A 25,419-nucleotide genomic window follows, 5' to 3' on the forward strand; every position below is an offset into this window, starting at 1 on the left:
CCACCCCCACTCACGACACTCTCCCTGCCCCTCCCCTCTCCCAGGCAAGTCAGTCTGCCCCGGGGGGGGGGGGCTGCAGGGCAAGGCTGGGTGCCCGGCCCCTCCCTCCGCACTGATTGCTCCAGCTGCCCCTTCCAGGCTCCCCCCCCTCCTGCATGAGGAGCCGCTCACTGTCCTGCATTCCCGGGGGCGTTTCCTCCCCAGCAGCTACAGCCCCTGCTAACGGGGGGAGCCTGGGGGCGCTGGGGCAGCAGCTCTGCGCCGCGCAGACACTCAGGGGCAGAGCAGGAGCCATTGCTGCAGAGTCACTTTCCAGCCTGGCCCCAGCACTTGTTGAACTGGAGCGAGACTCTAGGCCAGGGGTCAGCAACCTACGGCACGCGAGCCAATTTTTGATGGCCCCTTGCCGCCACTCTGGGGTTCCCGCTGCTGGCCCCTGCCGCAGCCCCACTCAGCACCCGCTGCTGGCCTGGGGGAAGGAACCTCAGGCTGGCAGGGGGCTGAGACCCCAGCTGGCAGGAGCCAGCGGCTGAAACCCCAGAGCGGGGGCGAGCTGAGCCCATCTCTGGCCGAACGGCAGAGTCCAGATGTGTACATCTCTGTGTACAGATGTGGTCTCCTCACCTCAAACACGATAGTCTAGCACGAGTAAAGGTTCAGAAAACAGCAACTAAAATGAGTCGGGGTTTAGAGAGGGTCCCATATGAGGAAAGATTAAAGAGGCTAGGACTCTTCAGTTTGGAAAAGACTAAGGGGACATGATAGAGGTATATAAAATCATGAGTGATGTTGAGAAAGTGGATAAGGAAAAGTTATTTACTTATTCCCATAATACAAGAACTAGGGGTCACCAAATGAAATTAATAGGCAGCAGGTTTAAAACAAATAAAGGAAGTTCTTCTTCTCAACTTGTGGAACTCCTTACCTGAGGAGGTTGTGAAGGCTAGGACTATAACAATGTTTAAAAGGGGACTGGATAAATTCATGGTGGCTAAGTCCATAAATGGCTATTAGCCAGGATGGGTAAGAATGGTGTCCCTAGCCTCTGTTCGTCAGAGGATGGAGATGGATGGCAGGAGAGAGATCACTTGATCATTGCCTGTTAGGTTCACTCCCTCAGGGCACCTGGCATTGGCCACTGTCGGTAGACAGATACTGGGCTAGATGGACCTTTGGTCTGACCCGGTACGGCCTTTCTTATGTTCTTATGTTCTTAACGGTTGAGAGACGCAGAAGTGAAATCGCAGAAAACATTAAGGAAAAGCAGACGACTGCATTGAAAGACACAGCAGTGTTTAGTGTGGCAGTTGATGAGAGCGTGGATATAAACGACGTTCGGCAGTTGTGCTTCTGATGAAATCCAAGAGGAACTTTGTTGCCTAAAACCCCTGTGTGGAGTGGCACAACAAAGGGGGAAGATATACTGGAAAGTTTTGAAAGAACGAGGAGTTGACATCAGAAAAATATTCTGTGTGACAACAGATGGTGCTCCTGCCATGGTCGGAAAACAGAAGGGATTTGTAAAGTTACTTGAAGATCAAATTGGCCGTCTGACAGTCAAATTGCACTGTATCATCCATCAAGAAAACCTGTGTGCTAAAATTTCTAATTCAGAACTTAATAATGTGACGAATACAGTGGTGCGAATTGTGAATTTCTTGTTGCTCAATCTGCTTTGACTCACAGACAATTTCAAGCACTGCTAGAAGAGATGGACAGTGCTTATAACGAATTCCCTCTTCCCAGCAACATTCGGTGGCTAAGTCGTGGCAAGGTTTTGGTGGGCTGTGTAAACTGTTTTGATGCAATCATGGTCTTTTTGTCAGAAAAAGAACAAAACTACCCCGAACTGGATGACAAATGGCTGCGTAAGCTCATGTTTCTAACCGATATCACCGCTCACCTAAACGAAGGCAACCTCTGTCTCCAGGGTGCAGGGCAAACAATTCTGGATCTTTATGAAGCCTGGAAAGCATTTGTTGTGAAACTAGCAGTTTTTTCCAAGGATATTCAAACTTCTACTGTCCGCTACTTCCAACTCATCAAAGAGCTATTGACACGTTGCACTGTCAGTGTCAATGAGATTGGAAAGTACATGCAAAAATTGGAATCAGAATTTTCTGACCGATTTCAAGCGATTTGGCCCAATGCTTTCTTTTCTAATTAAATCTGAAAAGTTCAACGAAAGCGACTTGGATTTGTCTGTATTTCAGTGGATGGGTGCTGAAGATTTCAAAATGCAGCTCATTCAGTTAAAAAGCTCAGAATTGTGGACATCAAAGTTTGTGGATCTGGGGAGTGCACTTGAAGCTACCGAGAGAGATCATGGGGCCTCTATTCTGACCTGCTGGACGTCACTGCCTGTGAAATTTAACTGTTTGAAGAAAATTGCGTTTGCAATGCTTTCAGCATTTGGATCCACGTACCTGTGTGAACAGGTATTTTCACACATGAAATCTGTCCTCTGTCCCCCTCAGAGCCGGTTAACAAGTGATCTCTCAGAAGCTTGTGCGCAGCTTAAAGTATCCAAATCCGTGCCAGACATTGGAAAACTCAGCAAGGAAAAGCAAGGGCAAGGGTCACACTAAACTAATAAGATCTGCATTTTAATTTAATTTTAAATAAAGCTTCTGAAACATTTTGAAAACTTTGTTTACTTTACATATAACAGTAGTTTGGTTCTATATTACAGACTTACAGAGAGACCTTCTAAAGCGTATTACCGGCACGTGAAGCCTTAAATTAGAGTGTATACACGAAGACTCAGCACACCACTGCTGAAAGGTTGCCGACCCTGTCCTAGGCAGTGATGCAGCTCCTGGCAGCTGGGGTGAAACTCACTCACCCCAGCTACGGAGTAAAAGAACTAAGGCCTGGATCACAAAGGAACCTCACAGCACCAAACTTTTAGGCAGCTAAAAGTCACTAGAATCCACAAAGCCTGAGTTAGGCACCCAGGCTCCTGTACAATCAATGGGAAGAAGGAGGTGCCTGAAAGTAGGACCCACAAAACCCAGCATGCTGGGCATCTCCACCACAATGGGAAATGCTGATGAGGGTGTGTCCTGAGCCCCACCCTTCTCTGGAGCTTAGGCATCCAGGTCTGGCTTGGAGAGAGGACCTTGGTCTGCTTGGGAGCCCCTCACCTGGGGTTAGGTGCTTAGGCCATTCGGTACAAAACAATCCACCAGAGCAGGAAGAGGTCACGGTGCTGCTGGCTCTCTTACAGCATTTAAAGTATTTGACCAGGATGTGGGAGACCAGGGTTCAAATCCCCCTTTGCCACCCCCACTCCCTCCCAAAAAAAATATTTCTGTAAGCTGCATAGCTCCATCTTTAGCACCACGCAGGCAGTGGCCAGGGAGGGGCTCCTGCCAGTGCAGTTTTTCCCCCCATCTCCGGCCTTAGCTGGTTCTAGCCTGGCCCTGCCACGGGGGTGGGCCTGATATTGCCACCAAGGCCATCCCTAGGGGGGTGCGGCCCAGGTCCTATCCCACCCCCCTTCCCCCAAGGTCCTGCCTCCTTCTGCCCGTGCCCCACCCCTGAGCGATGCCAGGAGTCCGCAGAGCAGGGCTGGTAGTGCTGCCGCTGTCCTGGGCTGCGCCACCATGGTCCTGTGCGGGGCCTGGAGCCGGCAGCAGCGTTGCCACACACCGTCCATGTGCAGAATGAATTTTGTAACGTGCACCAATATACAGGAGAGTGTCACACCTCACCTCCATATTGGTGCGCACAACACAATTCATTCCGCACCTGAACATAACAAATTAGAGGAAACACTGCTCCTGACTTTCAACCTACCTGTCACATCTTGAATTTCATACATTGACTGATCAGAATAAAGTGCTCTCAAGTGAGCTACAGACCAACAGTGGTTCATAATAATTATTCAGCAAGTATTTTAGAAAACTTAGAACATTAGAGGAAATCATGAACTGCCAAGAGACAATTAATGGAGAGAAGCAGCAAGATTAATCCCGTACATTGGATTGGTTGTGACTTCTTTGCCTGATATGAAAAAAGACCAAAAGGACCTGAGTCTCCTCGCTGTCGATAGCCCCCTGCTCGGCCAATCAGCACTGAGACTCTGAGGGGCGGGAGGCTGAGGGGTCTCACCAGATGTCCCAAAGGACGGCCCAGGTCACCATCAGAGGAGATCACTCGCAGATCCATCCCCACCTCTTGGTGAGGACCTCCCGCAATGAGAGCAATACCCCTGCCCTGCCCGCACTCCACACACCCCTCCTTGGTAGAGGGAGAGAAGCAGGGGAAAGGGGGAAAAGAAGCAAGAGAAAGGAGGGAGGAAAGAGGAAAAGGGAAACCAAAAAGGACAAACCCCAATGTCCCCAGGGATTCCAACCATCAAACCCTAGGTAGGAAATCAAATTCTGCCACCTGAAGCCAGTGTTTCCTGGGCCTAGAATGCTGCCTGCGCCAGGTGGATCAGACTGAACAGGTTCCAAACCTCTCTCAGCCTCTTACCTTCTCAAAGGGAAGTTTGTTTTCGGCACAGTCAGTGGCAGGAAAGGAGAAAACTCCACAGAGGTTCCTCCTCATGCTCACAGCCGTGAATCCTAATTCTCTCTCAGCCCTCCAGGAGAGACCTCGCGAAGGAGACTTGCGGCAGCAAAGCCGGGGGGTCTCAGAGACAGGCCTGGCCCTGCACCTTGGTCCTGCCCGGCTGATGTCGGGGTCTCTCTGTGAGGTCACCCCCTCCCCACCACCTTTGCCCAATAGGCCGAGTTCCTGCAAAAGGCCTTTGTGATGTCACTGCCACACCCACCCCTCCCCTCAAAGCTGATGTCCTGCCCCTGGCCAGCCTCGTTGGGTGTTTGAGTTGTTTCCCCTGAATCACCGCACTCAATGACTGTTCAGTCTGTGGATGGAGCCGCTACACAATAAAACATCAGTTTTTCATAAATTAGTAACCTTAAGGCCAGAAGGAACCATTAGAGCATCTAATCTGACTCCCTGCATATCCTAGCCCATCTGTGTATCACAATAGCTTCTTTTTGACTAAAGCACCTTCCCAAAGGCCTCTAGTCTTCATTGGAAGACATCAAGAGATGCAGAATCCATCACTTCTCTTGGCAGCTTGTTCCAGTGATGAATCACCCTCCCTCTTACAAATCTTGCCTTGCTACAATGAGAATTTTTCTGATTTCTGCTTCCAGCCATTGGTTCTTGTTATGCCTTTCTTTGCAAGACTAAAGAGCCCTTTAAATACTTGGTGTTTTCTCTCGCGAAGGCACTTGCACACTGCAATCAGCTCACCTCTAAACAGATTGAGCTTTTCAATGCCTCCTTATAAGACATCTTCTCCATCCCTCAAATATGGCTCTTTTCTGCACCCTCTCCAGTTTTTAAAACGTTATTTTTGAAACGTGGACACCAGAACGGGATGCAGTGTTCCAGTATCAGTCTCACTACAGCTGAATCACCTCCCTTTCCAGCCTCTGTTTATCTATTCATGGATGGTGTCACTGCCTCCCAGGACTTGTGCAGTCTCTCAGCCCCGTACAGTCCTTGGAAGGAACCCCCTTCAGTGTGACAGCCCTTCCTGGAGATTCACTCTCTCTCGAGGGTAAAGGCCCCTCTGCCTCCGTGAAAGGCACTTCTCTGAGACCTGAGCATGCCTGTCTGCCATGGGCCCCTCAGGGAGTCCCCTCCCTCTGGACCCTGGGGCCTCTACTCCCAGAGGAAGAATGCAGCCCCGATCTCTAGACTGCAGTGATGCTCAGCCAGTGTAAGAGAGGGGTTTATTGAGCATCTGAACATAGCACAGGAAACTCTCAGGGCCTCAGGCCTAACCTCCCTCTGCACAGTCCAGCTAGGTCTCTCCTGCATCCATGTGGGCTCTGGCTGTTTTCTCTCCCCAGTCCAGACGCCCCCTCTTTCCAGCCAAGCATCCGATCTCATCTTCCCACAAGCCTCTGTCCTTTGTCTTCTGTCCCAGAGAAACTGGCTGCCTGGGTCTCCTCTCTCTCTTTAGCGCGAGGGGAGGGGGAGAGCTGAGATTTCAGGCTGTCGTGTTTATGGCTGGATTGCTGCTATTATTTGACAGAACCTGACAATTCAATGGCACAAACGGGGGAACGGGGCAGCACTACAGCGTCAGGGAGTGACCTGGAGAAAATACAGAAAGGATTTCTAGCAAGGGTGCCGTGTAACTAACCAGAATGAAGACTATTCTCTGCCCCCCTCGTCTAACTCTGGGCCTGACTCTCTCCCGTGCTGAGGCCCCTTGCCCTGTCTCTGGCCGTGTCTGGGGGCTTTATGCTGCGGTAGAGCCCCGAAGGTAAAGGTGTGATGTAGCCTCAGCCCCAACAAGACTCAGGCCCATGTCACTTCATCCTGGGTTTCAGATGAGTGACCCCTAGAAGTTGGGGGGCCACCGGTGCCCAGACCATGGCCCGGCCACAGAGGCCCTGCCCCTGCTCATCCTCTTCCCCTGAGGCCCCACCCACTTGCTGTTCACTGCCCTCCGCCCCCTCCCCCAGACCCCCTACCTGCCCCTCACTTCCCCCAAGAGGACAGCTCAGTGGTTTGAGCATTGGCCTGCTAAACCCACGGTTGGGAATTCAATCCTTGAGGAGGTCGTTTTGGGAACTGGGGTAAAAATCTGTCTGGGGATTGGTCCTGCTCTGAGCAGGGGGTTGGATTAGCTGAGGTCCCTTCCAGTTCTATGATCTAAGACGCCACTCACCTGCTGCTTTCTCCTCTCTGCCCCTTTCCCCTAAGGGGGGCTGCCATGGGGCCAGGCACCCATCGCTTTTTCCTGCCTTAGGTGAGCGGGGGGTGGGGAGGGTCCTTGGGGCAGGAGGCGCAGCAGGGGCAGGAAGAGGCAGAGAGAGGGAGGGGGCTCAGGGGAAAAGGCCCAGCGGGGGTGGGGCGCCGGCCTTGGGGGACGAGGCAGAGGGGGGATGGGAGGAGGCAGAGCAGGGCATCGGGTTAAGAGGCAGAGCGGAGCCCCCACTTCTCTGGAGCTTCGCTTCCAGCACTCGAAAGATGACAATGGGCCCACGGAGGGGTGACCTGCCCCACATCCCCAGTGTTCCCCCCTGCATGGGCGGCCGTTTGGGGGAGACTCAGCTGCCCCTGGCCTCTTAGACGGGCTGTGGCTAAAACACTGGCCTTGCTGTGAGCAGGATTTGAACCTGCGCAGGGAAACCCTCTTGGATTTTGAGTCTAACACCTTAGCTACTCAGCCATCACAGCTGTGAGCAAAGCAGGCCCCTAAGGCCAGAGAAACGCCCAGGCCTGACGTCATCTGAACTGCAGAATTCAAACAGCAAACCCGGCTCCCAAAGCACCAGGGGGAATTTGGGGCTCTCGTTCCTTCGCCGTGTGGTTAAGCACCAAACCAGCACCCTCCTGTGGGGTCTGTCGTTGTTCCTCTCCACACTGTAACGACCGAGACAGGGAGAGGTGACCTGACCTGACCAAGGTCAGACAGTGAGGTAGAATCCAGCTCTGCCCCCCACCAGCTCCCGGCTCTATCCGCCAATGGACTGACTTTCTCGCTGGATTAAACTGTTTGTACTGGACTCTTTTCTCCATCTATAAACAGGACTAAGCCACGACTGGACTGTCCGACAGGAGAATGGGCCACGGCTCCCTTCCCCGGACCCTGGATTTCTCACCACTTCAGAGAAACTTGTTAGTGGAAAAATGAATCACATTCAAATGACTACAGATTATGAACCGTTTGCTGTTGCCTTGGCACATGGCCCCACCCAGCCTTTTCCCCTGAGTCAGGAATGATAATTTATTGGTTCACTCTGATTTGTTTCAGTTCTATGTTAGTATCTATTGCCACTAATTGGTCAGAGCCCGTCACTTCCGGAAGTCCGAAACGTTTACCCCTAACTCCCTTCTCGGTACCTTTGATTTTCCTCAGTCTCCTTCAGAGCACTGGCTTTCTTGGCACCAATAACCAAGACTGATTTCCAGATCAGGAGACGTGTCCTCCAGCTGCTGGAACTTCCCTGTTTCACACCTAGAAAGAAACAGGTTTTTCCCCATTAATCATTATCATATTTTATTGTCGTATTTTACTCTGAATTTCTTGCCCGTGAGAAATGCTGAATTGAGGGACTGGAGAATGAGTCTCTGTGTATCCAGCCACAGAATAGCTGCAGCCCCAGCAATGGCTGTGCAAGCTTCCCCGAGGTGTCCCGTCAATGTGCTTCACCCCGATTTACGGAGACCAGCTCTGGGGACAGGATGAGTTCGGTCCCGTGGGCAATTCACTCCTCGGCCTCCATGCTTTGATGGCCAATAGATTCCAGTGTTCCTGCTGGTCATTGTTCTGTGGCCATCTGCCCACCTGCCACTGGACTGAGATCAGCTCCCCTCACACCAGCTCATTCCTCACCGGTCCGTGAACGGTCACCACGTCATACAGACGTTTGTTCACTCCTGCCGGGGGCAGAAGAGAACCCAGTGCCCTGGAGGTGACAGGCCCGTACTGTGTCCCCAGTCAGGGCCATCGTCCCTGCCCTGAGGTGGTGGCTGCTCTGGGGAGCTCACGCTGGCACCGGTGCAGCGGCCCCGCCGTTAGCTCTTGAGTGTAGCCGCTGAGATTCGCTACCCCCAGCGAGAGCCGTAGCCATGTTGGCAGGAGAAGCTCTCCCAGCGACATAGCCCTGCCCACACCGGCGCTTGGGTCAGTGTAACTGTGTCACTCGCGGGGTGGCTCATTCACACCCCTGAGCGACATACGTTCTACCGACACAAGGGGGCGTAGCCGCAGCCTGAGCAGAGAAGCGATTTAGAAAACAGATTTAGTTTTGTAGGAAATGCAGAAACCCGGGTTTGTAATAAACCAAAGGAGATTGCGACCCACATGTCACCTTCACCACGTTGCAGTTGTGCCCTGGGACAGTTGTGTTGTCTCAGCCTGTGGCCAGACTAATGGCGTGTGCAGGGGGAGGAGCCACGCCCCGTCTATGGGGCTTCTGGCATCCTAGAGGGGAGAAAGGAGAAAAGACGCTCAGTCCCCCATGCCACTCACACAGGGGGCAGGAACTTCTGTGGTCATTTAAACAGGCTCAAGGTCCCCGAAAGAGTGAAAGGTGTTAACGTGCCCTTGTCACCGTCCAACACTGAACGGGGGAAACAAGGCTGGCGGTTTGGTAGAGAGAGACTTCAGCCCGCTTAGTCCCATGGCAAACACACCTCACATCCCTGCTAGTGTGTTACTGAAACACAGAGAGAAACAGAGACAGAGTTAAAGCAATGGAAATGTAAAGGAGTCAGTAAGGCTTGTCTTTAACAGCATCCCCTGTGCCCTTTCTCTTCAGCTGGGAGAGTTTTTAGAAGGAAAGTTCCTTCTGTGATGGTCTCTTGGGTGGTTTTGAAGAAGGTAACAGCTGTCCTGGGGAGATCAGAGAGATTAGCTGAGATGGGCTGGAGCTGTCACTGTTGTGGTGTCTCTTGTTAAAGTCCAATCCCATTTCCTAGGTGGCAAGATAAGGCAAACGCACCCAAACGGGGAAAGACGAGAACAGCAAAGATAGAAGATGCAGCTTCTGGCTCTGGCTCTGCTGTTGACTTTGTCTTGCAGCTTCACTGTCATTAGCAGTAGGCAGAGGAGCAAAAGCCATCTCTCACTGTGCCCTAGTGGGTCACAACTGAGAATACCAAATTCAGGCCAAAGTGCCGAGAAATGGGGCAGACATACCCCCAAAATGGTGATTTTGCTCCCATAAGATAAATCAACCCAGCAACAAAAGTTAACTTCTGTTTCACCACACTTGCTAACGAGAAGTCAGAAAAGCAGCCTCCTTAGTCATTCCAGGCTTTATATCGCCACCAAAACCACTGAAATTACTGATGAGTGGTTATTGGAATCCAATTTCATCAACCGAAAGGGTTCTTCTGATCTGAAAGGACCAGCCACATACCCAGGTCAATAATATACAACTCAGATCTGAGCCCAGTAATCATGCTGTTGCCAGCCCTTTAGTATCTAAAATATAAAGGTTTATTTCTGGAAAGGAAGGAAGGAAGGTTAAAATTGGTTGAAGGAATCAAATACATACAAGAATTGCAAAGTTCTTGAATCACGCTTGTAGCAGTGATGGAATAAACTGTTGGCTTTTTAAGTCTCTGGTTGCTTCTGAATCATTGGAAGGTCCTCAGTCCTTTGGTTAGAACGCTCCCATTAGTATAAGGTCATCATCAAGAGGTCTGAGCAGGAAAGAGGCCAAATGGAGATGTGTCCAGGGCTTTTTATAGCTTGTGGATGGAAACCCCCATTGTTTCAAACAAAGCCCTCAGTGGAGAGAGTGGAAAATGACAGGTAACGAGATGGTGTTTGCAGTCACATGGGCACGTCCCACGTCCATGCCTGATTTCGCTTAGTCACAGCAGAAGCCACGACCTAGACTCCAGATGGAACGTTCCCAGGCAAGTCCATTGAGAGCAGATAGGGGTGTGACCTTATCTAATTGAACTATGACCATATAGACCATTATTGCAACCACTGTCATATAGTTGCAACAAATCTTGTACAAAGATGGTGAAGTGAGGTGTCTATGAACAGGTTGTCATTTGCTGGTTATGCTTATGCTGTGTGTATCATTCTTGTATTTGAAGTTATGAATATTGGCTCTGTACTTGTATTTCACTGTTTGCTTCTGAGTTGTATCAGTGAAGCATTTGGCCAGCTTATTGAGAAAGGATTAAGCTTTTCACTTCAGAGAAAAAAAATGCATGAAGACAGTTTTATAAACAAGTAGGTAAAGACACAAACCAACCCAACACCGACTGTGACACCCCCCACCCGCCCAAGAAATAGAAACACAAACACTAAATGCTGAGAACCTGCACTGATGGGCTCAGCGTGCAGCTTCCCCCTGGGTTTATATCTGGTGCCTCCCTCCTCTCACTCCCCTCTGCACAACCTCAGGTTCCTCCTCTCTCACCCTCCGAGGAGCAGCCCCAGCAGGGAAGGGGGGAGAGAGGCAGTTTCTGCAGCCCTCACAGCAGGTCCCAGCAGGGGGAGAGGAGCTGCCAGGGCATCTCTGCTGGGTCCCAGGCACTCAGGGCAGAGAAGCAGCTCCCCAGGCTGGCGTTGTAAATCAGAGACCAGGTGCTCTCATCTCTGTGACCCTTTTCCTCTCCAGACCATAGACACCAACTTCCCCCAGTGCCGGTGGGTGCTCGTGCCCCCGGGCCCCACCCCGACTCCCCCCGGTCCCCACCCCCATTCCAACCCCTTCCCCAAAGTCTCAGCCCCCTCCCTGCCCCTATTGGACCCCTTCTGCAAATCCCCGTCCCGGCCCCACCTCTTCCCCGAGCGTGCTGCCTTCCCCCTCCTGCCCCCTCCCTCCCGGCCGAGCGAAACAGGTGCAAGTGCTGGGAGCTGGGGGGGGAAGCGGGCACGCGGTGCGCTCAGGGGAGGAGGCGGAGCGGAGGTGGAGGTGAGCTGGGCAGAGGGGTGGGGAGCTGCCCAATTTTTCAGAGCACCCACGGAGTCGGCACCTATGCTCCAGACTCTGCCATCTGAGCTACAGCCAGCTGGGGAGCAGGGAGCTGCAGCCTCTGTAACCATGGCAATGTACAAACGTGGGTCCCATTGCCCAGGCTGAGAACTGCAGTGACGTCTCTGCTCAGTGTCAGGCGCCCAGGACAGAGGCAGCTCCCTGGGATCCAGGCCTGTCCCAGCCAGACCAGGGCTGCTGGGGAGTGTGAGAAATGGTCCCCGCCTCCCCCAGGGCTGAGCTCTGCCCCTAACGCTCCGATTCTCTCTGTCCCCAGTGACGGTGACTCTGGATCCAGACACGGCTCATCCCCAGCTCGCCCTGTCTGAGGATCGGAGACATGTGAGATGGGGACACACCCGGCAGGATCTGCCCGACAATCCTGAGCGATTTGACACTGGATCAGTCATAACCCTGAGAGGGGGGAGGGGGAGCAGGTTTGTAGAAATTTTGGTGGTGCCCAGAACCCGCTCTGCCCAAACTCTGCCGCCGGCTCTGGGAGGGAGTTTGGGTGAGGGAGGAGGTCTGGGGTGCAGGCCCTAGGCTGGGGCAGGGGAATGGGGGGGCTGGCTGTGGGCGCGCGTTGGGGGGGGGTAAGGGGTACGGTGGGTGGGGTGCAGAGGGACGGGGTGCAGGGGTGAGGACTGTGGCTGAAGCTGAGGGGTTTGGAGTGTGGGAGGGGCTCAGGGTGAGGGCTCTGGCTGGGGCTGGGAATGGGAGGGGCTCAGGGCTGGGGGAGAGGGTCAGCGTGCAGGGGGATGAGGGCTGTGGTTGGGACCGGAGATGAAGGGTTTGTGGTGGGGGCAGAGGGGGCAGTGGGGGGGGTGAAAGCTCTGGCTGGGGGTGTGGGCTCTGGGGTGGGGCAGGGCTGGGGATGAGTTTGGGGTGCAGGGTGTTGCTCTGGGACAGGGGCCAGAGAGGACGACTCCCCTCGGCCCTTTCCCTGCCGGCAGCAGCAAGCTCTGGGGGAGGAGCCCCCCTTTCCTGCTCCCCCCAGCAGCACACTCACCCCCACCACTGTCACTGCTTGTGCTCCTAGGGCCACGGGTGGCAAGTTTGTAGAAATTTTGGTGGTGCCCAGAACCCGCACCCCAACTCCACCCCCCCAAACTCTGCCCCCACCTGCCTAAGGCTCTGGGAGGAGGTTCGGGGGGGGAGGTCGGGTGCATATCCTGGGCTGGGGATTAGGGTGCAGGAGGGGTGCAGGGTGCAGGCTTTGGGATGGAGTTTGGGTGCTGGGTGCAGGCTCTGGGCTGGGGCAGGGGGTGGGTGTGCAGGAGGGGGTGAAGGATGCAGGCTTTGGGAGGGAGTTTGGGGTTGGGAAGGGGTATGTGGGAACGGGGAGGGGGTGCACCCTCTGGGAGAGAGTTTGGGGATAAAAGGGAGTACAGAGGTGAGGGCTGTGGGGCTGAGGATGAGGGGTTCATGATGTGGGGGGGCTCAGGGCTGGGGCAGAGGATTAGGGTGCAGGGGGGATGAGGGCTCTGGCTGGGGCAGAGGATCTTTATGTAAATAAAGCATATCAAAGTATTTCCTTGTTTATTTCCCTTTCATTTTCCAGATGTGATTTTTGAAGATAGTCATGGAATTTTTTTTCTCCTGAACTGGTTGTGTCACTGCACTCTAATGAGGATATGCATGTATGTCACTCTGGGTTTGTCTACACTGCAATGTAAGCCCAAGGATTTTGGGTCTGGAGGCAGCTGGCCCATGTCGGAGAACCCTGGGCTTGAGCATCTATACTGGTTCTTAACCCTACATTAAGACATTTCTAACCTAGGCTCAAATCTGGGGCTCTGGTGTCCACACTGCAGCATGTAGATCTGAGTCCAACCAACCCTAGCCCAGATTCCCCAACACCAGCCTGAAATGTGGCCGCTGTGGCCCTTTGAGCATGTTACAGTGCAGCGAAACTTTTCTGCCCACCCTTCTTGTTACAGGAAGTTGGAACAGCCCGCCAACACAGACAGCCGAGGAGTGATTTTGGTCTGTGTGTGCCAAGCTACCAGAGCCAGCAACATGGAGAAGGCACCTTTTGAAGAAATCCTCTCGCTTGCACTTTCACTCCTGCATCAGAAAAAGGACAGCGCTTCCTTGAAGTGCTGGTGAACATTTGAGAGGACTATTCTGCCCCACCTAAGGTACCTGATGGACTGTATGATGGAGCAGGAGGAGAAGGAGGACCCTGGCATGGCAGACTCACACTGGCCTATGCTGCTCAGTAGAACTGGCAGAGCTGCTGGTATTCCCTAGGTAGACTGGCACAGGGCCACAAGCACAGACTGGTGAGATCCCATCAGCCTGCAGACCTGGGATGCCCAGCACACAGTCCGGAGCTCATGCAGGAAAAAAAGGTGCTGCTCCTTTAAACAACAAACAGCTTGAAAGAAAGAGAGAGAAAAGAAAATACCGAACAGAAAGAACAGGCTTTCAAATACATGCTATATTTACAGTCAGGCAATGTGAGAATTCCAAACAATTCAAGGATAGTGTAATAATCAGAACACAGAGAAGAGAGTGTCCAAAACCTGCAAGAATAATTTAAGGCCTCAAACTAGTTTTTTTCATGAACAAAGGGACTGAGTTAAGAAAACACAATCACTTTCCATAATATTGAACAGTTTTATTCCCTCTGTTGGTGCCATTAGGCATATCCCTAGATAACTTAGGAGGGTAGAAAAACACAGTGTTAATGAAGCTTTTCTGTACCAGGCCTGAATGGACCAAAGTTATTTTATGTTTGTCCATAGTGCCTCCATGTCTAAACTCTGATTGAACTCTCAGGCTAGTATTGAGAATGGAATGTGTAACAGCTTCTTATCAGTGTAAGACACCAGAAGATAGGGCCCCTTTTTTACTATCTCCTGTTTAGTTTAGAAAGAGGGGAGGGGAGGCAAGGTAATAAATTCAGAAGTAAACCAAGGTAACAGCCTTGAAAAGTTACAAGATAAATTGTTTGCTGTCAAGAATGATTTAACCTGTTTAATGTAATTGTTAATTATACACTGTATGTACTATATAGTAGGGGGGAGGAAACTAGTGGGGGGTAATGAGAATGCCTTATTGAAGTCATGTATAAAAAGACACACACAGCTTGTATCTGTGTGTGCAGGATTTGAGATTGTAAATACCTCCCTGGCACCTTACTTGGGCTCAAATAAACTTTTTCTGCATTCTCCACCCTGGTGTGATAATTAGTGCGACGCACACCGGGCAACGAACCACTGTTTGCTGCCTCAGGCCTTTTTTGGGCCGGCAACACCTCTCTCTCTACTTTCCTTACCCCCTTTCCCTGTCTTTCACCCTCCATTTCCTTCCAGCATCTCCCTCCCCAGTAAAGCCTCACGTTCCCTTTCCAGTCTTCAGCTTCTCCTCTCCCTACCATAGGCACCACCTTCTACTGGCGCCAGTGGGTGCTCAACCCCCCTCGGCCCCGGCCCCACCCCACCCCACCTCCACCCCTGCCCCTCGTCCAACTCCTTCCCCAAATCTCCGCCCCCGCCCCTGCCTCTTCCCCCCTCCCTCCCGGAGCTTGCTACAGCTGTGTGGCGGCGGGAAGCACTGGGAGGTAGGCAGAGGAGTGGGGACGTGGCGTGCTCAGGGCAGGAGGAGGAGGTGAGTTGGGTGGGGGGTGAAGGGAGCTTGGCTTCTGGTGGGTGCAGAGCACCCACTAATTTTTCCCTGTGGGTGCTCAAGCCCTGCGGCACCCACAGAGTCGGTGCCTATGCTCCCTACAACCTCCCCATGACATCTTCTCTGTCTCCCCAATCCCCCTCTCTAGAACCACGGCAGTGTGTTTTAAACCACCTGAGCTGTCCCCAGGACAACAACTAGTTCAGTCCATTTCTGGTCCAGAACCAGAGTGAACCCCAGTGGGATATTGCTACCTCCGCATCTCCAGGCCTCAGGGGCAGACTCTGAGCAGGACTCCAATCCCCACCCAGAAGAAGGGAAGGATTGTCTCCCCTGTGAAAGATGCTGACATGAAAGAAAAGATCAGGGTCTCATTACCAGTATCATAAAATGCCACCCACTCCGCTTCATAGTCCAGATAAACCCCAATCTTCCTAGGTCTCTCACTCAGGGGCATGGGAGTTTCTGGGGAGGTGAGAGCCAGTACTGATCCCCACACCGCTCTACAGCCCAGATCCCCTGCTCAGGGTTAAATCTGATCCCTCCCTTCCTCCTCATAGACTCTCTGGCAACACCCACAGCCCCAAACCCTCCATCTCCCACCTCCACCTCCCAGTAATGTCTCCCTGAGCTGAACCTCTCCCAGCCCAGCAAACAGAAAGAATGGAATCGCTCTGGATTGTCCGGCACCTCCTGCCGTGCAATTCCACGCCTCACGCTTTTCCCATCCTCAGACACGATGAGCTGGGCATTTGCTGTGTTTGGATCCAGGGTCACATTCGCTGCAGTGGAAAGAGAGAATCATGATGCTAAAGGCAGAGCCAGAGGTGCAGGAATGAGGGACTGGCCCTCCCACTCCCCACGGGCCTTGCCCCCTGCCCCTTCTCCTCCCCCAAAGGCCCAGAAGCTGGAGCCTGACCGGGGAACCTGTGCAGCTGTGGGGAGCCGTGGAGGAGGTGGGGGCGAGAGCAGCCCTGGCCCATGTCCCTGCCCCCCAGATGACCCCCCACCCAGGGCTGATGGAGGGTCTGTGGCTCTCCACAGCAGCTGCCCGGGTGTCTCTTACCATGGCCTGGTGGCAGCTCTTTGGCCCCCGAGGCCCTGTCCCCAGGCCAGGCTGGAAGCTGCATCTGGGTCAGGGTAAGAGCCATGCGGGCAGCCGTGGGAGCTGCAGACCCTCCACCTGCCCTGGTGGGGACCCAGGGGATGAGGACATGGGCCAGGGTAGGGGACCAGATGTCCTGATTTTATAGGGACAGTCTCGATTTTTGTGTATTTTTCTTATACAGGCTCCTATTACCCACACCCCCATACCAATTTTTCAAATTTGCTGTCTGGTCACCATAGACAGGGGCTGCGCTAAACACTCATTCTGGATCCGGCCCTGATCACGTCATACCAACCCCTCCATAAACTTATCAAGCTTAGTCTTGAAGCCAGATATGGCTTTTGCTCCCACTACTCCCCTTGGAAGGCTGTTCCAGAACTTCACTCCTCTAATGGTTAGAAACCTTCGTCTAATTTCAAGTCTAAACTTCCTAGTGTCCAGTTTATATCCATTTGTTCTTGTGTCCACATTGGTACTAAGCTTAAATAATTCTTCTCCCTCTCTGATATTTATCCCTCTGATCTATTTATAAAGAGCAATCATATCTGCCCTCAGCAGAGTGCAGGACAGAGTCACAAACCCGAGCAGGAACAGGTCAGTAACACAAGCGAAAGGCCATCTGCGCCAGGTCTGAGATGCAGCATCTTTCCTCTCCTGCAGATGCCTCTCCCCAGAGAGGATCAGAGACCAGGAACGCTGGGGAGCCCCAGCAGGTTTTATTCCCATTTCTTTTCATGAACAGAACCCTGCTGTGCTCCTCCTTCCTAATATTTAAAGTCAGGTCACACCATAGCATGGTTTGATATACCCCTAATTTCAGTTCCATGGGGAATAATGAAGGCCAGGTACAAAGGGCTACCAGCCAAGAGGCCAACTCTCTAGAGTGAGGCGAGCCACCAGAAAAGGGCGTTAGGACAGTCTGAAGAAGCAGAGAGAGATTTTAGCCCAAACAGTGGTTAAAGTGGAATAAAACACAATGGGTCGCTCTCACAACTAGAGTTGGTGACATTGTTAGGCCAAAACTTTTGTTGGTGAAAAATGCAGATTCAACAACACAAACATTTTCCAAATCCATGTCAATTTTGCCAAATTATTTGTTTAAGACAAATAAAAATATTCAAAAAAAATCAGAATATTTTGTTTTGACTTTTTAAAAATGAAATATTTTGATTTTTTTGGTTGGGAACAATATTTCATTTCAAAATTTCCCTTAATTTTATTTTTAAAAAAGCAAAAAAAAGGTTTATAATGCTCAAAATATAACATTTTGTTTAAATCATTTTTTTAACTTTCTAAAAATTTTCATTTCTGGTCTGACCCAAAACAAATTTGTCTTCATTTTTTTGAAATTGCCAATGAACTGAAATATCCATTTTTCACCCAGGTCTCCTCACGACATTATCTAAGGAGGAAGGAGAAGATCATCTTCTGTTTTCAGCAGAGGAGAGGAAACTGCTATAGAATCCAACTTTAACAAAAACTGACAAAGTCGTCTTTTCCTCTGAAGACAAAACTCCCAGTATAGCCTGATCACTAGGATAGCTGACAATAAAAATTCCTATGAAATCGTACATCAGGAATAAGGAGGTCTGTGTGGGGAAGGGGATGTGTTCAGTGCTTAAATTTGTGCCAGGGCACGCCAGCATTGCACCCCGGCATCTCTAGGCTTGGCAGTTTGTAGACCTGGTACCTCTGGGCTTGCTTCATCAATTATGAATGTAGGAAAAACGCTTGAGCCCCGGAACCTCTTTCATTACACATTAAGCACTGGATGTATATAAGAGCAGACCCATAGAGCAGCAGGTGAAACCGGTGTGGGAAGTTTTGTGCATCTTTGGCTTCTTCTCCCAGAACTGTGCAAATAACTGATTTTTAGGTTTACACCAAAATAAATAAAAAATAATAATTTTGGGTCAACCAAAAATCTTAAAATGTGTTTGTTTTGGGTTGAGTGGCATATATTGTTTGACCCAGTATCCTGTTTTCTGACAACTCCAGGTGCCCCAGAGGGAATGAACAGAACGGGCAATCATCAAGTGATCCATCCTCTGTCTCCCATTCCCAGCTTCTGGCAAAAAAGAAACTAAGTGATTTGCCCAATGTCACACAGGAGAAGGGATCTGAACTGAGGCCTTCAGAATTCTAGGCTAACACGCTAGCCACTGGGCTGTCCTTCCCCTATGAATGTGCACAGAATAACATCAGGACAGCATCCCATTCAAGTACTACCTGAGCATGTATTATCCAGAAAAATATTAATTCACTTCTCTCCATGTTCCCAAAGGAAGATTCCCCAGCAATACAGCTCACTTGGGGAACCACCTTCACCATTCAAATTTCAACCAGAGAAACTATTGCATTATCTCCTATTTGTGTTTTCTGTTGTTTTAAACTATTTCTACAAAGAAAGGGAGCAAGGATCTCTCCAGAAAGTGAAATTTGGACATTAGCTAAATACAAACTTTACTTACTTGGACAAACTAGGGCTTTTCTCCATTCTGAAACCAAGCAAATCAAATGAAGGTGAGCACTCATGTGAATAAGTTCATTGTTAAGATGAATCTGATTAATAAAAAAGGATGCATTACAGAAAAGGGAGGAGGAAACGCTTACCAAGTTCTCTTTGAAGTCCACCTAAATAATAATAATAGTAATAATAATTTAAAAAATCAGAAATAAAGATGTTATGGAAGAGCTTTTCTCCCAAGATTAAATTAAGCCCAACCCCTTCATCAAAACCATCTCATGCCAAGACTTTTTAATCAGTCTTTGGGGAACGATTCCCTTCCAAACCATGGATAAGGCACCTCTGAAATCTTCCAGTATCAATTATTCTAGTCCTATGTGGGGTTAAAGGCCACATCCTATACACAACCACTACACAGGGTGGGACGGGGTTGTAGGCAGTGAATTTATGTAATGTGATGATCACTGTAGACGAACTCCTTACCAACAGATAGTGTTGTATCTTTATCTTACTGTTAAATTGTTGTCTCCTATGTTACTATATTGTTGTATCTGATCTGGGACCCTAGTACAAAGTCAAGCCCTGCGTGTGTGTGTTGGAGTTGTTACTCGCAGCGTTCCAGTACATGTCTGTGATTCCACAGGAAGTACTACAATACCCCAGACTAGAGCTTGTCAAAACTCAGAACGTCTGTCACACAGTTTCATTAGGTGGCTGAGAATGTGGACCAGCATATCTATTCAATACTCTCAGTTTTAATCACTATCTCACAATCTTTTTGGTGACAAATCATTTGTTGTGTGTTCAGGGGCGGCTCTAGGATTTGCGCCGCCCCAAGCAGGGCGGTACTCCGCGGGGGGTGCTCTGGCGGTCGCCGGTCCCGCGGCTCCCGTGGACCTCCTGCAGATGTGCCTGCAGAGGGTCCACTGGTCCCGTGGCTCCGGTGGGCCTCCCGCAGGTATGCCTGCGGATGCTCGACTGGAGCCGCGGGACCAGCGGACCCTCCGCAGGCACGTCTGCGGGAGGTCCACCGGAGCGGCGGGACCAGCGCACCTTCCGCGGGCATGCCTGCGGGAGGTCCACCGGAGCCGCCTGCCGCCCTCCCGCGGGACGTCGTCCCAAGCGCGCGCTTGGCGCGCTGGGGTCTGGAGCCGGCCCTGTGTTGGTTTGAATTCAGCCTGCAGTTCCTGTCTGGGGAGAAAAGTAGATGGACAATGTCATGAGAAGATGCAATCCACACAGAAATGAGAAAATATCACTTACTAATTTTTTCATTCAGTTCAACTTAAATAAAAAGAAAGGGAAAAGGCAATTAAAAATTCTCTTAGCATACATGGAAATGTATAGATCACTTTTCATTATAGTCATTCAGCTCACGTACATAGGCCTTGATTTATTTCAGTGGAAGTAATCACATACTTAAAGTTAACCATATGCAAGTGTGATGGCCGCCATCTTGGCTGATTCACCAGGGATTTAAGTGGGGACTTCCAGAGCTAAAAAAAAAGACCAAATTGCTGTAGATTTAGCAACGGTCTGTAGCAGACTCATATTGTATGTAGAGCAGCATGCAGGCAGGCCTGTAACACATTCACCAGTGGGTTGTAAAGCGTGATGCTCGTACGCAATGTTAAGCATGTGAGTACTCCCACTGACTTCAGCAAGACCATCTGTGTGCTGAAAATGAAGCATACGTTTAAGAATGTGTCGGCTCAGGGCTCCAATATAATTTTTTTAAGATTTACAGTTTTGCAGCGCAAGGTGTCTTTAGGTCTGATTATTAATTGTTAGAGCTGGTGAGAAAATAGTCTGTGTTTGGGGGGGGAGGGCATGTGACAATTTGGTTGACATTTTCCCTGCCCCTTTTTGGTCATTGGAAATAAAAATGATGATGAAAAATCAAAATTCAGAATACTTTGATTACTATTCCTCCCAGCCCATCACCCTTTGATTGCACTGGGAGTGGCATGTGTGCAAGGAATGAAAGGACAGACCGTAACATTATTATCAAAGTCTGTTTTTATTCTGACGTACCATTTTATAGACAACGATTTGTTACAAACACCCCAATCCTGCAAATGACCGAGCTGCTGTGCCATCTGAATAGCGGCCAAAGTTCGTGCATTTGATTTTCAAATTGACATTATTCCTTTAATTAAAAACAACAACAATTTAACTGTGTACAACTTCAACGGAGAGGTTAGATTGGGATAAAAATTGAACTTACTAATATTTTCAAGATGTGCCCCTAAAATAAAGCAAACAGAAATAAATACAAACTATTTAAGAGTTTTTTCAATGAACAAAGATTTATATTCTCCATTTTATATTGTCTAGATAATCGTTAATTACATTTCTGTCCATATTGTGGATTTTCTGGCTACAAGTGAAAATAAAAATTCAAAGGTTTACAGGTTTGAACTGTTTCTAGAAGTGGGGCCCCGTTCTGCTTCTGGGAGTCTGAGGTGTGCAGAGATTGCAAGAGTAGGCCCTAGAATGGTAACCACTAACACCACTTGAACAGTTAATATTCATTCGGTTCTATAACTCAGCCTTTAGCCTTTCTACTTTCCTTATCCTTCATATGGATTGGTTTAACTTTCTTCTAAACTGGGACATCTCTCCATTATACCCTTTCCCCTCCTTCTGGCTCCAGTGTTGCCTCTCTCTCTTCCAAGTTGTAGCCACTTCTGCTACCACTGACAACAGCCGAGCTCCATCCTCTTTGGAACCCTGCTTCAGGTACTTGAAGGCTGCTATCAAATCCCACCTCACTCTTCTCTTCTGCAGACTAAACAAGCCCAGTTCCCTCAGCATCTCCTCATAGATCATGTGCCCCAGCCCTCGGTCATTTTTGTTGCCCTCCGCTGGACTCTCTCCAATTTGTCCACATCCTTTCTATAGTGGGTCAGGGCAAAACTGGACACAGTACTCCAAATAACACTATCACAGCATCTGGAGGCTAATGCTGATATGGCTGAGGTAGGGGAGACATTTGTCATGCAGTCTAGAGCCTTCATGTCATGTGCGTGGTTCAAAAGAGCCAGGAAGCAGCTGACGTCTTCCCCAGCACAGGCAAGTCTCTAGCAGGATTTGAACTAGCCTGGCCAGCTTCTGCACAACCACTCTGCAGCCCACCGCAATGGGACCATGCAACAAATAAGGAGTGGGTGTGGCTAGAAAGCACTGCCGGCTGGTAACCTCTGGCTGGTGGACAAGATTTATATTAGCTGCAGCCAGGTGGTAGGGAGTAGAACAGCCCATAGGCTGCTGTAATCTAAAGCTGGGTGAATAACATGTTTTTCAGATCTCAGCAATTCCAAATAATTGGCGGGGAGTGGTGCATTTCAGGTTGGCCGAGTTTGTCTTTTAAGACGTCTACTCGGTCCTTGTCCCAAGATCCTAACAGTGGCCACTGAGTTTTGGGATCTCCCTGAGTTAGCCTAGACCATTTTTCCAGAAATTTACAGGAGTCTGGACCCTTCCTAAAATGCATAAAATGAGCCGGGGTTCCTTTAGGGAACTGTCCCGACTTAGACGTCTGGTTACCCATACAGGAGGACTTTACACGCCAATCACACAAGAAGGAAATTCGGGTTCGTCAGAGCGATGCCCGGTGCCACACACAAAAGGAGCCCACAGGCTACTGCCTCAATCGCCCTTGCTTTCACACCAGGGGCTTTACCCAAGGTGCGGTGCGGCTGCGATTGTGCAGATTTCACTCACTCAGACCGCGGGGACAGGAACCCCTTGGTCGGCCAATCCCCGGACGGAGACGGCACCCAGACTCAAACACTCCACAGAGAGGACGGATAGACACAGAGACAGGACAGTCCTCAGTCCGGACAAAACACAGATATAATTACCTGACCAGATTCCTGATGCCAGATCCTGGGATCCCTACCAGAACAGAGTGGGAACCAACAGGTTCGATGGCGTAGACTTCACTGTGGTTGTGCACCCTTCCGTTCAGAAGGAGGACCGCTTGGGCCAAATGCCCAGGTGCCGGCTGCCACGGTCGTCCCACAAAACGGTCAGGGATCACACAGCCCCAGTGAAGACGGTTGCCATCTCGGTGGAACCTCGAAATTGTCAAAGTTAGAATCAAGACTCACAATTTGTCAGACCACTCTGTTTTTATTAGCGCAGCGCTCCGCCAATAACACTCAGATAATGTGAGTGGCCATGCAAGACCCACACAGTCTTATTTATACAGATAAAAGAGCAGGAATTAAACAAAGGCACAAAGAGAGAAAAACAGCAAAATTCACCTGGGGCATAGCATGCATATCCTACTTCCTTACTAACTCCTATCGATCTAAGGCTAATGCTTCACCAATTGCCCTTAAACGGTGCAATTGTTCTATGTTAATGTCTGTTTTCCTGACACCTGGACTCCAGCATTCCAGCGATTTTCCTTAAAGGTACAGACAGCATTTCTTTAATCCTATCTATTTTTGTAATATAATTCATTCTACTTTCACCCTCCAAAAAAAGTTTCGACTGGGGGAAATATAACTTACTAATTTCTTCATGGAGTTCACCTAAAAAGAGAGAGAAAGAAATCCACATAAATAATTAGACGCTTGTAATATTTTATCTGATTTAGGCCTGATCCTGCAAACACTTATTCATGTGTAGTCGTCCCACTGAATTGCGTAAAGTTACATATTGGCTTAAGTCTTTGCAATATCTGGGTTCAATTGTTATGACATGGGATTTTTCTTTACTGCCTAAAACTTAGATGTTTCATTAGAAGAAAAATAGAACTTACTGATATTGTCAAGGTGTTTCCCTAAAATAAAACAAAAACAAATACAAATTATATCATTCATTTAATATTTTCATTTAAATTATTTAAGAACTTTAAGTGAATAAAAATTTCAAGGATTTTTTTTTTCATTTTTAAATTAATTCCCAGTATCAAGATCGTCAGTACTAACATTTTCTTTCGTGTTGCATTACCCTTATGGATTCACTACACATACAGATCAATCCTTTCAAAGGTTGGCAGCTCTGAATTATCTGTAGGATTCAGGCCAATCCTGCTTCACAGACCCTAATCTCCTGTTGGCTTCACTGGTAATCGAGAGTGCAAAGACAGCAGGATCAAATCCTAAAATGCGAAGAGTTTGTTGATATGACTTGAGCCTTCAATATTTATTTGCTTTTCTAGCTAGGGAGGGTGTGAAATCTCCATCACTGGAGGTTTTTAAGAACAGGTCAGACAAACACTGTCAGGGACGGTCTAGGTATGCTTCACCCACATGTACCAAGGCAGGATGGGGGGAAGTGGCAGGACTAGAAGACCTCTTGAGGTCCCTTCCAGTTCTGCATTTCTACAATTCTCTGGGTCTTTATCAGTGCTGTTGCTTTTACTATAAAGATTGATGGCAGTATTTTCCTAGCTCTGTTCCCACTGAAGTTAGTGGGAGTTTCACCACTGACTTCAGTAAGAGCAAATTTAGGCCAGTCCCAGATGCTTTTGATAATGCCAATCTAATAGGTTTAGACTGTCCCTTGTATGCCACAACTCAATTACGTTATGGCCCAATTCAGGAAAGCACTTACATAAGAACATAAGAACGGCCGTACTGGGTCAGACCAAAGGTCCATCTAGCCCAGTATCCTGTCTACCGACAGTGGCCAATGCCAGGTGTCCCAGAGGAGTGAACCTAACAGGAAATGATCAAGTGATCTCTCTCCTGCCATCCATCTCCATCCTCTGACGAACAGAGGCTAGGGACACCATTCCTTACCCATCCTGGCTAATAGCCATTAATGGACTTAACCTCTATGAATTTATCCAGTTCTCTCTTAAACCCTGTTATAGTCCTAGCCTTCACAACCTCCTCAGGTAAGGAGTTCCACAAGTTGACTGTGCTGCGTGAAGAAGAACTTCCTTTTATTTGTTTTAAACCTGCTGCCTATTAATTTCATTTGGTGACCCCTAGTTCTTGTATTATAGGAATAAGTAAATAACTTTTCCTTATCCACTTTCTCCACACCACTCATGATTTTATATACCTCTATCATATCCCCCCTTAGTCTCCTCTTTTCCAAGCTGAAGAGTCCTAGCCTCTTTAATCTTTCCTCATATGGGACCCTCGCCAAACCCCTAATCATTTTAGTTGCCCTTTTCTGAACCTTTTCTAGCACTAGAATATCTTTTTTGAGATGAGGTGACCACATTTGTACACAGTATTCGAGATGTGGGCGTACCATGGATTTATATAAGGGCAATAATATATTCTCAGTCTTATTCTCTATCCCCTTTTTAATGATTCCTAACATCCTGTTTGCTTTTTTGACCACCTCTGCACACTGCGTGGACATCCTCAGAGAACTGTCCACGATGACTCCAAGATCTTTTTCCTGACTCGTTGTAGCTAAATTAGCCCCCATCATATTGTATGCATCATTACCACTGTTTTATCACATTGTTCTTGGCACCTGTGTAGTGGGAACTGCTACATTGATGTGAATTAACTTCCCCAGGCCAGGAGCGGCGCCAGGGTTTTTGGCGCCCGAGGCGCAGGGCCAGCTCTACCCATTTCGCCACCGGTCCCGCAGCTCTGGTGGACCTGCCGCAGGCGTTCCTGCGGAGGTTCCGCTGGTCCCGCGGCTCCGGTGGACCTCCCGCAGGAGCCGCAGGACCAGCGGACCCTCCGCAGGCACGCCTGCGAGAGGTCCACCGGGGCCGCCTGCCACCCTCCCGGCAA

At 49.7% G+C, this 25,419-nt stretch overlaps 1 long non-coding RNA gene, 1 other non-coding gene and 1 pseudogene across 4 annotated transcripts in view; 2 read left to right on the forward strand and 1 right to left on the reverse strand.

Annotated features, from left to right (window-relative positions):
• The window catches only part of LOC120385107, a 78,845-nt gene extending 60,739 nt beyond the window's left edge, over positions 1-18,106 (forward strand). Inside the window, exons 1-4 of one of the 3 annotated variants that reach the window (XR_005589268.1) lie at positions 7,195-7,659; positions 11,767-11,926; positions 13,051-13,843; positions 17,615-18,106. This is a non-coding gene — a long non-coding RNA (uncharacterized LOC120385107). Of the gene's footprint in view, positions 1-7,194; positions 7,660-11,766; positions 11,927-13,050; positions 13,978-17,614 lie in introns of those variants that run through there. The other 2 variants (XR_005589267.1, XR_005589266.1) reach the window with 2 other exon arrangements.
• LOC120384957 overlaps positions 1-25,419 on the forward strand; it is a 394,265-nt pseudogene that overhangs the window by 155,828 nt on the left and 213,018 nt on the right.
• On the reverse strand, positions 7,137-7,218 carry TRNAL-CAA. The gene has a single exon. It is a non-coding gene; the product is annotated as a tRNA-Leu (tRNA).

This window comes from Mauremys reevesii, linkage group 17, assembly GCF_016161935.1.
Source record: "Mauremys reevesii isolate NIE-2019 linkage group 17, ASM1616193v1, whole genome shotgun sequence".
NCBI classification, from domain to species: domain Eukaryota; kingdom Metazoa; phylum Chordata; order Testudines; family Geoemydidae; genus Mauremys; species Mauremys reevesii.